Below are 14298 nucleotides of genomic sequence, written 5' to 3' on the forward strand. Positions count from 1 at the left end.
ATAATAGCAAACTAAAGTAGATCAAACATCAGATGAACACGTGAAAGACAGCGGCAATAAAAGGACGCCGTAAAAACGACATTTCAAACGCTGTTTGAGTCAAAGATGCTTTTCCGTCTGTTTAATCATCGTGTGCATGTGTGTGCGTGCAATGTGTGTGGGTGCAATGTGTGTGTGTTTGTGCACGCTCATTTGCAGGAAAGTACGGTGTCTTCCACGATTTGGCCAAATCACATGCCCAGATAATTACATCTTTTCTGCGTCACACACACAACACACACACAGGTCATGAACACACATACGTACATTTGCGCGTGTACACGCACACACAAAGTGTCATGTCAGTGCGTGTGAGTCAGGGTGGCGGTCGAGCAGCGTGGATTGCTCCATCCATCTGAGGAGAAAAGAGAGAAGTAGCCATTTACCCATCTGTGTTTTAGGTAAGAGCGTCACTCGCTCCCAAAGCTTCTCAGAAGAACAATTGCTCAACTTGTAGCTGTCTCTCTCTCTTTTTTTTTTTTTTTTTTTTGCTCCATGTAGCTAATCATTTGATTTGAAATACAAGTGCAGATAAAATGACCCTGCAAGAGCTCAGTTCAGCGAGCAAGGATGATGTGACGGGAAGCAGCCTCAACAAGGTATAAAAGAACAACAACGGAAAAAAAAAAAAAAAAAAGTAGAATATCCCCAGGAAGTTACTCACGTTCCAAGCAGTGAGACTCCAGTGTCACCGGCTCCTTTTGCACTTGTCACCGATGCCACTCATCATTAAAGTTAAGACTGAGTGCTTTATTTATTTTTTTAATATAACGGAATTATTATGAAAGGTAGTTTCTCATATTTGTTAAAACTGTCAGTATGATGTGACAGTAGGACATGAGTAAAATGACCTGGCGCTGAGCTGCTACTTTGGGCTTCAGGAGCTTTGCTGAAAACGATGGCGTAATAATCGCCTCTGTAAAATACAATGGGGGGGGGGGGGGGGGGGGGGGAAACATCATTTGTTTTTCTAACAACTGTAAAACAGACTACTGTTATTTTATAATAATAGGACTCAAGTAAGTACTGTACTTTATTCAAATCTTGCTCGCAGTTTGAACAACACAGTTTCTCCCTTGAACTGATTTATACACTTGAACGAGAGATTAGGAATGTTACTAAAATCAATGTCGTTGCATGTAAGAAATTGCTGCTGAGCCTGGGAGCGCCATGTACTTTTTAATTTTAGAATTTTAAGACAAAGCTGTCTATTGTCCAGAGGTGGGTAGTAACATGCTACAGTTACTCAAGCAGACTTTGGGATAAATTGTACTTGTCAAAGTAGTTTTAATACAGCATACTTTTGACTTTTGCTGGAGTATTTATGTGAAAAAGAAACGGTACTTTTGCTCCGTTACAATGAAGGAAATGCCACTTGCTACTTTTGTTGATCAATTATTGCTTATCAACTATTTTTGTGCGAGACTACGACTTCGACTTACTCATTGAGCGCCGTTTGCTCCAATCCAATTTAAGCTCTAGTGACGTTTAACTCTAGTTCACCAATCAAACGACACAAGGAAGTCACATGACCAACACAACGGGTGTAATGAAATGCACTATATGAATACATTTGGTTTGCTACTAGATACGGCAGCCCGGCTCATCCAAGTGCCTACGTGGCGACCATGTTGGGAAGGTCGTCGTTACCATCGAAGGCAACGGCGCGTGACTCTTGTTTACATTTAGACGAAGAAAAACAACAGCTTGCAGGTATTGTAATATTTTATCTGGCACTGCCTGAACCAAACGTGGACATTTCAGCCCACTTCTAACTTGAGAAAACGCCTTGCGCTAAATTCCAGATGCTTTCTTGTTGTTTTGGCTTTGCACATTAGCCCTATTTTATCACAACTAACAGGAAAAGATGCATCTGCCGGGGTACGCGCTAATCTCGCTCACATGCATGCACACGCACACACACAAACACAAATAATGATCATACAGTATTACGCCGTAATCCGCACTATTTGTCTGCTTGTAGCTATTGTGTTGTCTTCCGACAGCTCTTACAGGAATCAGGTGATCACATGATAGTCCTCTGTCGTCTTTGGCCGCCCGTTTGCGAGTGGATGCTGCGGCCGTACCTCCCGCCGTCGCCTTCTTTTAGTTCCTGCTGCTGCCTGCTGAGTCACATGTCCGCCCACGCCCGGCCTTCCAGTCACGTCCACTCCTTTATCAGACACAAAATGATCAAGGCTCATAAAAGTGTTCCATTTTTAGCTACTGGAGCACATGAACGCAGGGAAATACCTCCGTGCGAAGAATTGATTTTGTCCGTCATACTGAGAGCTGTTCCTATTAGTTTGGCGGCTATACAGCTAGCTACAAGGTTGACTGACAGTTGGTTCGTGTGTCTGGCTCAAAGTCTGCCGTTCGAATATCAGCTCCGGACTTCCTGTGTTGCGTTTTGCATGTTCTTGCGTGGGTTTTCTCCGGATTTTCCGGCTTCCTCCCACATTCTAAAAACGGACCGGTACAAGTGTGAATGCGTGTTAGGTGCCCTGTGATTGACTAGAAACCAGTCTGAGGTGTGTCCTGCCTCTCCCCAATGTAGCTCCTCTCACATGCACAATGAATACACGTTTAAGTCCATAGTGTAGCCCACCCACCTCTGGCCCAAAGTCAACTGGGATGAATTTCATCTCACCCGCAACGCAAATGAGGATGAGCGCAATATAAAATTGATGGGTGGAGTTCTCAGTTTGCCAGCACGGCACACTAATGGTTAGGACATCTGCCTTGCAGTCAGGAGGTTCAGGTTTGAATCCAGGTTTTCTCTGGCGTTCCCCAAATGCATGTTTCAAAAACATCCATGTTAGCTATATCCGAGACTCTAAATTGCCCATAGGTGGGAATTTGAATGTTTTTGTTTTGTTTGTTTGTTTTTTTTTTTTTTATATGTGACCCGCATTTACCCCGCTTGCCTAAAGCGAGCTGCGATAGGCTCCAAGGTTGGATGGATTATACAGGTAGGTGAGAAACGATGCAGTGCAGTTCTACAAGCACAAGAATAAACACCCTGCATTGTTCAATCAATGCCAAAAAGTGAGCGTTATTACACCCATGAAAGGGATTTTCTCCTGTAATTGGTGGGTGCAGGTGTCCCTAATGTTGTGTCCAGCGAGGCTGCGCGCCACCGCCTGCAGTGTTTGCACGTCTTCAGCTCAGAGTTGCATCAGCCTGAGCCGCGCTGACATGCAGCTCTGCCTCCGAATTGCTTTTGCTATGACACCTTTGCGCGCTGAAGAATAAATAAAGAATTGAGGTCAAGGCCCAACTATTTACACTTAACTTGTGCCAGAAATACAACAGAAATACCCAAGTGGTTAAGTCACTCAAACATCACAGACTCTCTTTTAATGGGGACACATATGTAAAATTGACTTTTTAAGAGCATGTTCCCGCAGTTATGTACGATATTTGTATACAACTAGTTGTTTCTCTGGATTGCCTGTCCATCCTTTGAGTGTGAAATCCAACAAGCAAATCATTTGTTTTGTGTGTGAGCTGCCTACTATTTGAATGTACAGTATTCATGATTTTTATTTTTATTTAGATTTTATTTTCTGAAAAAAAAATGCATTTTTCTTTTAAAAAGTATTTTTCACAGATTTTTTTAAAAGGAAAATCTATTGCATTTCATTGCGATTTTTTTTTTAATTTCTTTGCCAAAACTATGTTTTTTTGTTTTTTTGTTTTTTTAAATAAAAGTTTATTTTCATACGTAGACATTTATATTTTACCAAAATAACATCCAACATAATCTTCCAGCCTATTGACCAACACACAGTCATTTACAAACACAGCATCCAACGTAATCGACCAAAACATCGCTCATAATCTCTGTCACACATCTCTCAGGTCGAGTTGCACAAGCTGCAGCGCGGGTTACACAATCAAACAGGAAAAAAAAAAAAAAAAAAAAAGATCTCGGCACACTCGCACGCGCGCACACATTAAAACCTACACACAAACCTTAGCGCTGCGTCACCCGCGGCAACGCACCCTCTTTCTGCTCACCTGATCAAAGTGAGGAGTTGAAAGCCCGTGAAGGCATCTTTCAGCCTATTTATTTTTACGCCTTTTTGCACTATTTGATGGATTGCATTGTGTTGCTTTGTCTTCTTTAACTACTGTTACAATCGCATCTAAACAGCTACAGATGTGCTGAAAAATAACTCGACCGTATCCAAAATTCGGCCATATACATGGTAAGCAAAAAAACTTCTCAATTGCCTTACTTGGAGAAATAAAGGTTAAAAAAAAAAAAAAAAAACAAACAAAAAAAAAGTCCACAGCAGAGATCCTTTTGACTGTCAGGCAGACGTCCTAAACACTTTACCAATTGGCCGTTATCTTCTTATCTTTGCTTCCTTTATTTATTTATTTATTTATTTTTTTGGGTATTTGATCTGATCTTATTGTATTAAATGTTATTTTATTTTGTTTGTTTTTATTGTGTCTGGGCTTTTTTTTTTTTTTTTTTTTAAATTTGTTTTCACCTTATTGTAATGTAGGTTATTTTGTTTCTTTTTGTTCTTTTCAACGTTTTGAATTTTTCATTATTTGAACTTAATTATTTATATACCATAAAATAGTTCAACGTGCAAAGTACAAGAAAACAACCAGCTCCCAAAAAAAGAAGGTCAGCAAAATTCCCGCGCCAACTTTGGCCACTTCATTAGGTACACTTGCACAATCTCGTGCATCCATCACAGAGCTATTTTCTTTCTTAATATTAGAATTACTAGTATTACATCACAAAATTAATTTCATTACTGTATATAGTTGTATGAAGAATGTAATGAGTCAGCGTGACTCGAAAGAGGAATTTGAAGTCATGATAATGGTCCACAAAACTACACGCACATCATTTTACAATTCAAATATCTGCAATCTAAATCTTAGTGTGCGCGCGTGGATTAGACCGAAATTTGTGGTCCACTCATTATTCAGATACTATGAAAGACATAGTAGCATGAAAGATATTTTTCCCTTCACATTTTTTAATCATTGTATTTAAAATAATGTTGATGCATCGTGACAACATGACTTTCATGATTTCCTTTTTAATCGTTTTGGGTTCTTTGCTGATTGGCTGGGTCAAAAAAAATCACGTGGTTCTGCTTCATTAGTTGCCTTTTAATTGGAAAATATGAAACAAACAGGAAAACGTTCCAGAAAGAATTTAATAAAAATGAATTTTTATAATATATATATATATATATATATATATAATATATATAGTGTGTGCTGTTGTGTGTATATATTTGGATGAGAGCCATTTAAAAAGACAGGGGGGGGGGAATGCACTTTTGAGCAGAGAGAAAAGAAAAAAAAAAAAAAAAAAAAAAAAAAAAAAAAAAAAACGAAGTTCCAGTCCAATTCCCAGAAATGAAAACCGCATCAAAGTTGCAGTAAGGAAGTTGAGGTTTATCCTGATGTCGAATGCCGTAAATCCAAAGCTCGGTGGCTTTTTTTTTTTTTTTGCATATACATCAAATTATCCTGAACGCAACAAGAGGTAATTATCTGGGTTTAAATGAACACTACTAAATTGATGGGGGAATGCTACAACAGCTGGAATTCTTTTTTTTTTTTTTTTCTTTTTTAATCATAACTGCTTGTTGGACCAGCCAGGACACCAATCGCGTTGAGCGCTATATAGTTTCTATTTTTCAGCACATGAATATGAAGCGGAGAACGCAATTTCTGTAGGATTTGCGCGTGAATGCTGACGCTGAATGGAAATGCTGCGGAATGAAATGAATTGTTGAACTGTAGAATGTGAGGCTTGCAGTTGGAATGGTTTGAATGGGCCAAGAAATGTGGAAGGATGGGGTAAAAAAAAAATAAACTGGATGTAAAATATCTCCATTTGGGAATTTGATTGTAAAAATGTGGGAATTGGAGGAATGTGATGAATAGTTCCATTTGTGTTCTGGATGACGTGAACTATTCGAAGTTGTAATGTTTGAATCAGTTCGGAACTGTGCCAGGAGAAGCACGTGGGGAAAAAATGCCGGTAATGAAAATAAAAAAATAAGCAGAATAAAATGAATCTTACTTGGTAAATGTATTTAACAAGTAACAAATACTGTCTCCTATTGCTAATTTTAGTCCAAAACCCAACAATGGACCCTCACAAATCCACATACTGTATCCCTTTCTACATTTTCAGATGGTAATCAATTATGAACAGTGAACAATTGTCATTGCACGCACTCCAAACATATAATTACCCATGAATGACACACACCATAAGAGGGTGGTGGGGGGGGGGGGGGGGGGGGCTCTCCTCCAGGCTCCCGTTCACCTGTCAGCCTTCTCCTTGCTCAACCCAACTGCAGCTGTGAAGACCAAGAAAAGATGAGTCAGCAACTTTACCTGCCACAAGCTCAAACAGGCACACTGACAAATTGAGCAAAAAAAAAAAAAAAAAAAAAAAAAAAAAAAAGAGCACACAAGTCAACAAAAACATCATCGCACGAGACGGCTGAAAATCTCTCATGAGAACAAACCTAATCTTACATAGACAAGGGAAGTGCGGTGGGGGCTCGTTTATTACAGGATGATTGAAAAGTAACTCCCTATTTTTAAGTACTTGTAATTTATTTCAGAACTATAATTCTTACAAGAAATGAACATGAGAAGAAAGTGTATTGCATTGAGTTTTATTTAAAATTCGATATGGGCGCCGGCATTAGCCATCACTTTCTCAAGCCGCCTGGGAACCGCATGAGCTGATTTCACAAGGAACTCGTGTGGGATGGAAGACGTTTACTTCTCGTATTTGCCCTTCAACTTCTTCCAAAGTCGTTGGTTTGGTAGAATAGACTTGCTCCTTTAATCATGGAACATACACAAAAAAATTGGAGGAAAATATTACATCATATGAATAAATAAGTATTTTAAAATAGGAAGTTACTTTTCAATCACCCTGTAGACTGTAATTCATGATATTCTTTTCTCCAATCTTTTAAATTTTATTTTTTTTATTTTATTTTTCTGAGAAAACTGTCTTAGTTTAAATCATACTTTATGGATCGTGAACAATGGACCATCATTAATAATAATAAAGAAATCATCTTTTCTAAAATGTAAAACAGGAATCCCTCAGGGGTCAATTTTAGGACCATTACTCTTTAGCCTGTATATAAATGATTTTGGGGCTAGTCTCCAAATGTATGTGGATGATGCATGCATGCCCATGGCAGCCACAGCAGTCACACAACAGCTATCCGTATATTTGGAGGCAAGACTCACAGAAGGGTATCAAAGGGAAAATATATGATGATAACCATAGAACAGGAACTAGAATTTGTTGAGACATGACACAACAATCCGCCAAGTGGTAAGTAGTTATTTTATTTCAGCTTTATTACCTTTATCTTATACCTTTTTTTTTTTTTTTAACACTAGCATGACTGTTATGTATTGTGATATTAAGACAAAGAACAGTGGAAATTTGGAGAACAAAAATTTTTGGAGGGGGAAAAAAATGTCTTATTGCAAAAATGTTTCCTGGAAAAAAATGTGAGTTGGAAAGAGTTATTTCTTCAATGAGTTTCTCCCCTAAATTATTTTTCGAAATGTTTCTTAAATTTTTCAAGATAAAAAAAATATTTCTTTGGAGAAAATAAATTAAAACTCAATTCAATTAAAAATAGGAAAAAAAATGTTTTTTAAAAAACTCTTTAAAAATGACTTTTTCCCAGGAATGTTTTGAGGGAAATATTTTTGAGGAAATATGCTGCATAAAAAGTTACATTTATAATTTTGAAAAATTGTTTTAGAATGTCTTTTTTTCATTTTCTTTTCCCAAATTTATTTTTAGAAAGTGTTTCTAAGTTTAAAATTAAAAACTATTCAATAGTTCTGAAAATATTTTCTATATTTATATTTTTTGCCCATTTTTAAAAAGGTGTCTGGAATCAGTATTGAAAATAAAAAAAATTTGAAAATATTTTTCAAGAATTAAAAAAAAATATTTTTTCCAAGATTTTTTGTCATAATTGTTTTCAATAGTTATTAATTAAAAAGTATATTACTCAGAAAAAAGTTGAAATTGTGCGAGGATAAAGTCAAAATGTTTTTATTTTTTATAATTTTGAAGGGGAAAAGTTCAAATACAGTGAGAAGTTTAAACAAAATTAGATTGCTTTTTTTTTTTTCTTTTTTTTTTTTTTTGAAAAAGTCACAATCTCAAGAGCATAAAGGCATAAAGACCTAAACGAAGATCTGCGATTGTATATTAATTATGTACAATCATGAATCATTGGTTAAACCCACACTATCAGTGCAACTTGTCTGTTGTCATGAACCTGTAGAAAAGCGATGCGTCACATTGAGCGGTTCTTATTCTTAGGAGATAAGAAGTCATTTCGCCTGGCTGCAGGCGCACGGCTGAACAAAGTCCATATTTCGAGCATGTGGTGCCAAAAAAACAAAACAATCAAACAAACAAAATAAAACTGTGCATGAGCCATCACAAATGTTCAGGTACTTTCCACACCACAAGTGACATCAGACGTCTAAACAGTCCATTGTACGCTTGTAGTCATCCCGAATGTTGTCCATAAATACACAACTAATGCTTCACTTCACTCATCCTGAGTTCATTATTTGTTCATGGGGTGAAAGTTGGACTCCCCTTCTGCTTCTGTGACTGATAGGGTTTGAACAAACACGTGTAAAGAAAAAAAAAAAAAAAAAAAAAGGTGATTTATTTCCATTACAAGTTGCCCGTGAAGTTGTTTTTACAAGCTGTCAAAATGAGCTGAAACCTCAGTGTGTGTCTTACTGGAAACGTTTTGTGAGCGCGGTGAAACGCTCGCGCCGCGTGTGAGGCTTAGCGGTCGCTGAGGTTCATCTGCTCTCTGTTTTTCTCGCTTCTTCCCACAAGAAGAGACGTCGCCAGCCGCGCGGGCGTGGCCGGCGTGACACATTCCCCCTGGAAGATCTCGCTCTCGTTTTTTTTCCCCCTTCTATACACATCAAAGACCATTTCAAAGAGCAGATGCTCCATTACGATGCACCCCCAATGATTTCTTTTACTCTTTAAAAAAAAAAATAATAAATGAGATGAAAGAATTGTTTTGTTTTTTGCAACAACCAAAAAAAAAATATATATATATATATATATATATATAAAACAATAATTGGGGGGGTATTTTTGGGGGAGAATTTATTATATCTTTTTCCATTTTTTTTCAAGAACATAACATTTGAAAAATTAATTGAGAGAATTTGTATATTTTCATGTAAAAAATAGAAAGAAAATTATATATATATACACACACACACACTGGGTACGGAAAGTATTCAGAGCCACTTACATTTTTCACTCTGTTATATTGCAGCCATTTGCTAAAATCCTTTAAGTAATTTTTTTTCCCCCTCATTAAATGTACACACAGCACCCCGTATTGACAGAAAAAAAACGGAATTGTTGACATTTTTTTTCAGATTTATTGAAAAAGAAAAACTGAAATATCACACAGTATTCAGACCCTTTGCTGTGACACTCATATATTTAACGCTGGTGCTGTCCATTTCTTCTGATCATCTGTGAGATGGTTCTACACCTCCATTGGAGTCCAGCTGGGTTTGATTATACTGATTGGACCTGATTAGGAAAGCCACACACCTGTCTATGTCAGACAGTGCATGTCAGAGTAAATGAGAATCACTCTATATATCTATATATCTATATATATATATATATATATATATATATATATATATTAGATTTTTTGAGGTTTTTTCAAGAAAATGAAGTCATACATTTACAAGAATGACCTTGCAGTTTTGACGAGCTGAAAGTTCAAATTCCCACAAAAACCTGAAGGCAACATTCGCTCTTTTTTTGGGACTGTATTTTCACGACTGTATTTTTATGTTGGTCGTTACGGTGCTACTTGGTTTAAAAACTTTGAGACCGACTGGCCTTTTTTTCCACCCTGAGACGATTTCAAAGAGCAGATGTGGACGTGATGGCGATAAGAGTTCGGTGAATTCCAGTTTTGGCCAAAAGTACCCTAGCGCCATTCCCACTTGCGCCCAAAAAGAGAACAAACCAGTTTTTTAGATGCGAAACTTGATGAAACTTTTGCACTGACGTCTTGAGCAGTTATCTAGCACGGTATCTTCTTCATTATCTCCCTCAATACAGCTTGTGATTATTATTATTTAAATTATGAAGCATGTCGAGGCCTGCAATTCCACGCTAGCCCTGAGGAGGCGGCAGTGAGGCAACAAAACAAATCTTTATTTTCTTTGGATTTATTATTATTATTTTTTTTTAAAGTTGTGTTACTACAAGAAAACAAATGAATATTTTTTTTTCAGAACAAATACTAGTTTAGACACTTATTTTTAAAAAACAGGAGTAAAACATTTTTCAAGGGAAAGTCTTTTTTTTCACGATATAGAACAAACATACTAAGTTTGGGGGGGGGGGGAATAAAATCATATTTTTATGTATTCATCTTGGTGACATAGCTTGTGGTTATTTCTTTATTTTCCTTTTCAAGTCACTGTAAACAGTTGCTTGTTTGACGCAATTGTGACAACAGCTGTTAGCAGTTGGTCACAATGTCTTGCGCGCTGCATTCGGTGCGTTTGCGCTGCACAACTACTCCTCTTTCTTCCAAAGAACAAAGTCTAAAGGGCACAACAATCCGACTAGATCTCTTCAAAAACATGACACAGCAAATTCAAGATCAAGAACCGCCGTCTCTCTCGCTATCGCCAACACGAAACAACATACAAGCCCAATTTGTCACTGTCGCTATTGTTTTTAATCCAGAATTCAAAATGTCCAAGAGGCGTCGAAAGGCAAATGCAAAAGGGGACTTGGCAGTCGGGGAAATACTTGTGACACTTTTCAAACCTCAAAAAAGGAAACTAAGAAACTCTCAAACTATGAATAGCAACCGTATGTTACTTTGGTCTTATGAGAGCGCTGCTTTCCTATGTACAGTTCACTAAATAATAATAATAATCATGATAATAATTCAGCAGTTTTATATAGCGCTTTTCATGAAACTCAAAGAAGCTGTACAAACACATAAAACAAGCCACTTGTCACTATTGACGTCTAACGTTTTCCTCCTTGTAACTTCGTGCAGCTGTGGAACACTTTCGATTGCCGGAGTGTACGAGTTGAACGACGCGCGCGCCACGCCAAGACACGACACACGGCAACCGACATATTTTGGAATGTTCGACTTTGGCCATTTTGGATCCCTGAAAAGTGACTTTCTAAAAACAATTCATGACTAATAATAATAATAATAATAATAATAATGATAACAGTAATAATAATGATAACATTTTTGAAAACACTTTCAAGGATAAAATAAATTGAATAAAAAAAATCTAAGGCAAAAAAAAACAAAAAAAAAACTTGAAAAGCTTTTTATAATTTTGTTTTTTTGGGGGGTAAAATAGTATTAAATTCAAGTGTGCTGTCCAATGAAATAACAATTCATATTTAATGTCATAGCGTGTTTCAATCAGGCTTCTGATTGGCAAAAAAATGGCTGAGATTTTTTTACATATTTGTTTTGCACAGTTTTTTTTTTTTTTTTACTTTAGAGTGTAAAATTATTTTGTTTTATGTTGATATAGAAATTTAAAGAAACCTGAGAAACTCACAGGATTCATGACAATTATTTTACTGGACTATTTTATGAACGTGGTAACGGGACTAAGTATTAGTAGTAGTAGTAGTAGTATTTATTGTGATCATTATCATTATAATTCTCATTATTATTAAGCAGCGCAACCCTTGGCGCCTTAACCGCAATAACATGTTCTCTCTGTGAGGACATTTTGGCTGAACAATGCGAGGATGCGCATTGGACAACGTGTCTTTGTGCGCGTGTGACGAAATACAGTACATGTGTGTGTAAGTGTGTGTGTATTCGAGAGTGTGTTGCTCCTCAAACATGTCCGGACATATTTTTCGCCAGTCAGTCAGTCAGTGGTGTAGAGTGCACACATGTGCGCACACACAACAAAGAAAAGGAGGGCAGTGAAGTCCAAGTTTTATCTCGTAGGCCATTTTGTGCCAGCACACTGACATAAAAAAAAAACAATAATAAAATAAAACGTCATCAAGCCATTTCTGTTTGTCTCAATGATTTGTGTGTGTGTTTGTGCGCGCTGTGCAGGAAAGTGTGTCTCCATCAAATGCTAATGATTGCAATTAAAGTGAATCTGTAATTTCCGATGTCTTTTCAACCACAGCCTTTTTTTGTGGCTCGACTCATAGATGCTGCGACCAAATTTCATGTTGCCTCGTTCAACTGGCTGACTTTTTTTTTTTTTTTTTTTTTAAATCTTAAAGATTCTCTTTGAACAACCCCTAAACATTAATAATAATAATACTAAAATTGTCCCTAACATGACTCTTTCTAAGCAAAATGGCACATGACCTGTTGGTTTTACAACATGGTGTCTTGAGACTTTTTTGTAGGTCTACTCATTATGGACATGTCTACCAAATTCCATGTCGCTAAGTGAAACCGGCTACGGGGGCTGAATTTTCCAAATTTCCAGGAGAAGTTTGTCTTGAGCCCAAAACGGCACTTGAGGCGCATAAGGCAGACTTGCTGTGTAATTTTTGTGCGTGGCTTTTTTGGTGGGTCTGCTCGCGATAGACGTGACTGCCATATTTCATGTGAACGAGTCGAACTAGTTTCAGGGGCTGAAGTTTCAAACTATTTAAGTTGGTCTTCGAAGGACCCCCAGAAATTTGCCCAAATGACCCTGAAATGGCTGCTTCAAAGCAAAATAGTAGACTTCCTGTCGGTTTTACAATATGGCGTCTTGAGACTTTTTTGTAGGTCTACTCATTATAGAACAGTCTACCAAATTCCATGTTGCGAAATAAAACGGGCTTCGGGGGCTGAATTTTCCAGGAGTTCTTCTTTGAAGGTCTCCCTGGAAATTGCCAAAATGGCTGCTTCAAAGCAAAATAGTAGACTTCCTGTCGGTTTTACAATATGGCGTCTTGAGACTTTTTTGTAGGTCTACTCATTATAGAACAGTCTACCAAATTCCATGTTGCGAAATAAAACGGGCTTCGGGGGCTGAATTTTCCAGGAGTTCTTCTTTGAAGGTCTCCCTGGAAATTGCCAAAATGGCTGCTTCAAAGCAAAATAGTAGACTTCCTGTCGGTTTTACAATATGGCGTCTTGAGACTTTTTTGTAGGTCTACTCATTATAGAACAGTCTACCAAATTCCATGTTGCGAAATAAAACGGGCTTCGGGGGCTGAATTTTCCAGGAGTTCTTCTTTGAAGGTCTCCCTGGAAATTGCCAAAATGGCTGCTTCAAAGCAAAATAGTAGACTTCCTGTCGGTTTTACAATATGGCGTCTTGAGACTTTTTTGTAGGTCTACTCATTATAGAACAGTCTACCAAATTCCATGTTGCGAAATAAAACGGGCTTCGGGGGCTGAATTTTCCAGGAGTTCTTCTTTGAAGGACTCCCTGGAAATTGCCAAAATGGCTGCTTCAAAGCAAAATGGCTGACTAACCGTTGGTTTGACAACATGGCCGAAGACTTTTTGGAGGGTCTACTCTTGATAGACACGCCTACCAAATGCCATATTGCGAAGCAGAACTGGTTTCGGGTGCTAAGTTTCCAAACTTTTCCCACTTTGGTGTACTGGCAAGCCCTTAACTTGGCCATTTACTTGCCATTACCGACTGGTGACTGTTGAGTCATTTATTGGGGACACACAATTAGCTCTAAACACACGTTTCAGACAGAATGGTTCACGCAAGCATGATTTGGATGGGAACGAAAGAGAAAGAAAAAGAGAAAGATGAGTTTCATGATGGCGCAAGCAGGTGGCGAGCACACGTGAGTGAGTCGCGCCGCGATGATGTTGCTGCGCTCTTCGTTTTCTTATCCTCCGCATCATCTCGCCGGTGAGTCATTGTCGTCACATCGTCGTGTTACAGTAACTTGACCCGCTGCGCCCGTCTAGTTTCAACTTCCTTTCTACTTTCACATCTTTCCCTACCCGGCAACAATAAAATATAAACAACCTTGTACGTTTCGCACGTTATCCACTTTTGAAAGTCCTATTTTCGTTTTGGGGACCCGATTTGTTTTCTCTGGGCGCAAGGAAGGCGCACATGTTGTTTTGAGGTGATTTAACAGAGCTTGAGAGCAAGTATGACAACGGTTTCATTTCATAGCAAGTATGAGATAAGTACACGACACTGACCAAATTC

At 37.8% G+C, this 14298-nt stretch overlaps 1 protein-coding gene across 30 annotated transcripts in view; it reads right to left on the bottom strand.

Annotated features, from left to right (window-relative positions):
- The window catches only part of arhgef33 (Rho guanine nucleotide exchange factor (GEF) 33), a 102791-nt gene that overhangs the window by 44419 nt on the left and 44074 nt on the right, over window positions 1-14298 (bottom strand). For 28 of the 30 annotated variants that reach the window (XM_061789121.1, XM_061789124.1, XM_061789122.1 and 25 more), the window contains 3 exons: window positions 6302-6392; window positions 2053-2212; window positions 307-394 (listed from right to left, as the gene is read on the bottom strand). The gene's annotated coding sequence lies outside the window, so the exon portion shown is untranslated. Of the gene's footprint in view, window positions 1-306; window positions 395-2052; window positions 2213-2292; window positions 3850-6284; window positions 6393-14298 lie in introns of those variants that run through there. The other 2 variants (XM_061789115.1, XM_061789130.1) reach the window with 2 other exon arrangements.

This window comes from Phyllopteryx taeniolatus, chromosome 11 (genome assembly GCF_024500385.1).
Source record: "Phyllopteryx taeniolatus isolate TA_2022b chromosome 11, UOR_Ptae_1.2, whole genome shotgun sequence".
NCBI lineage: Eukaryota > Metazoa > Chordata > Actinopteri > Syngnathiformes > Syngnathidae > Phyllopteryx > Phyllopteryx taeniolatus.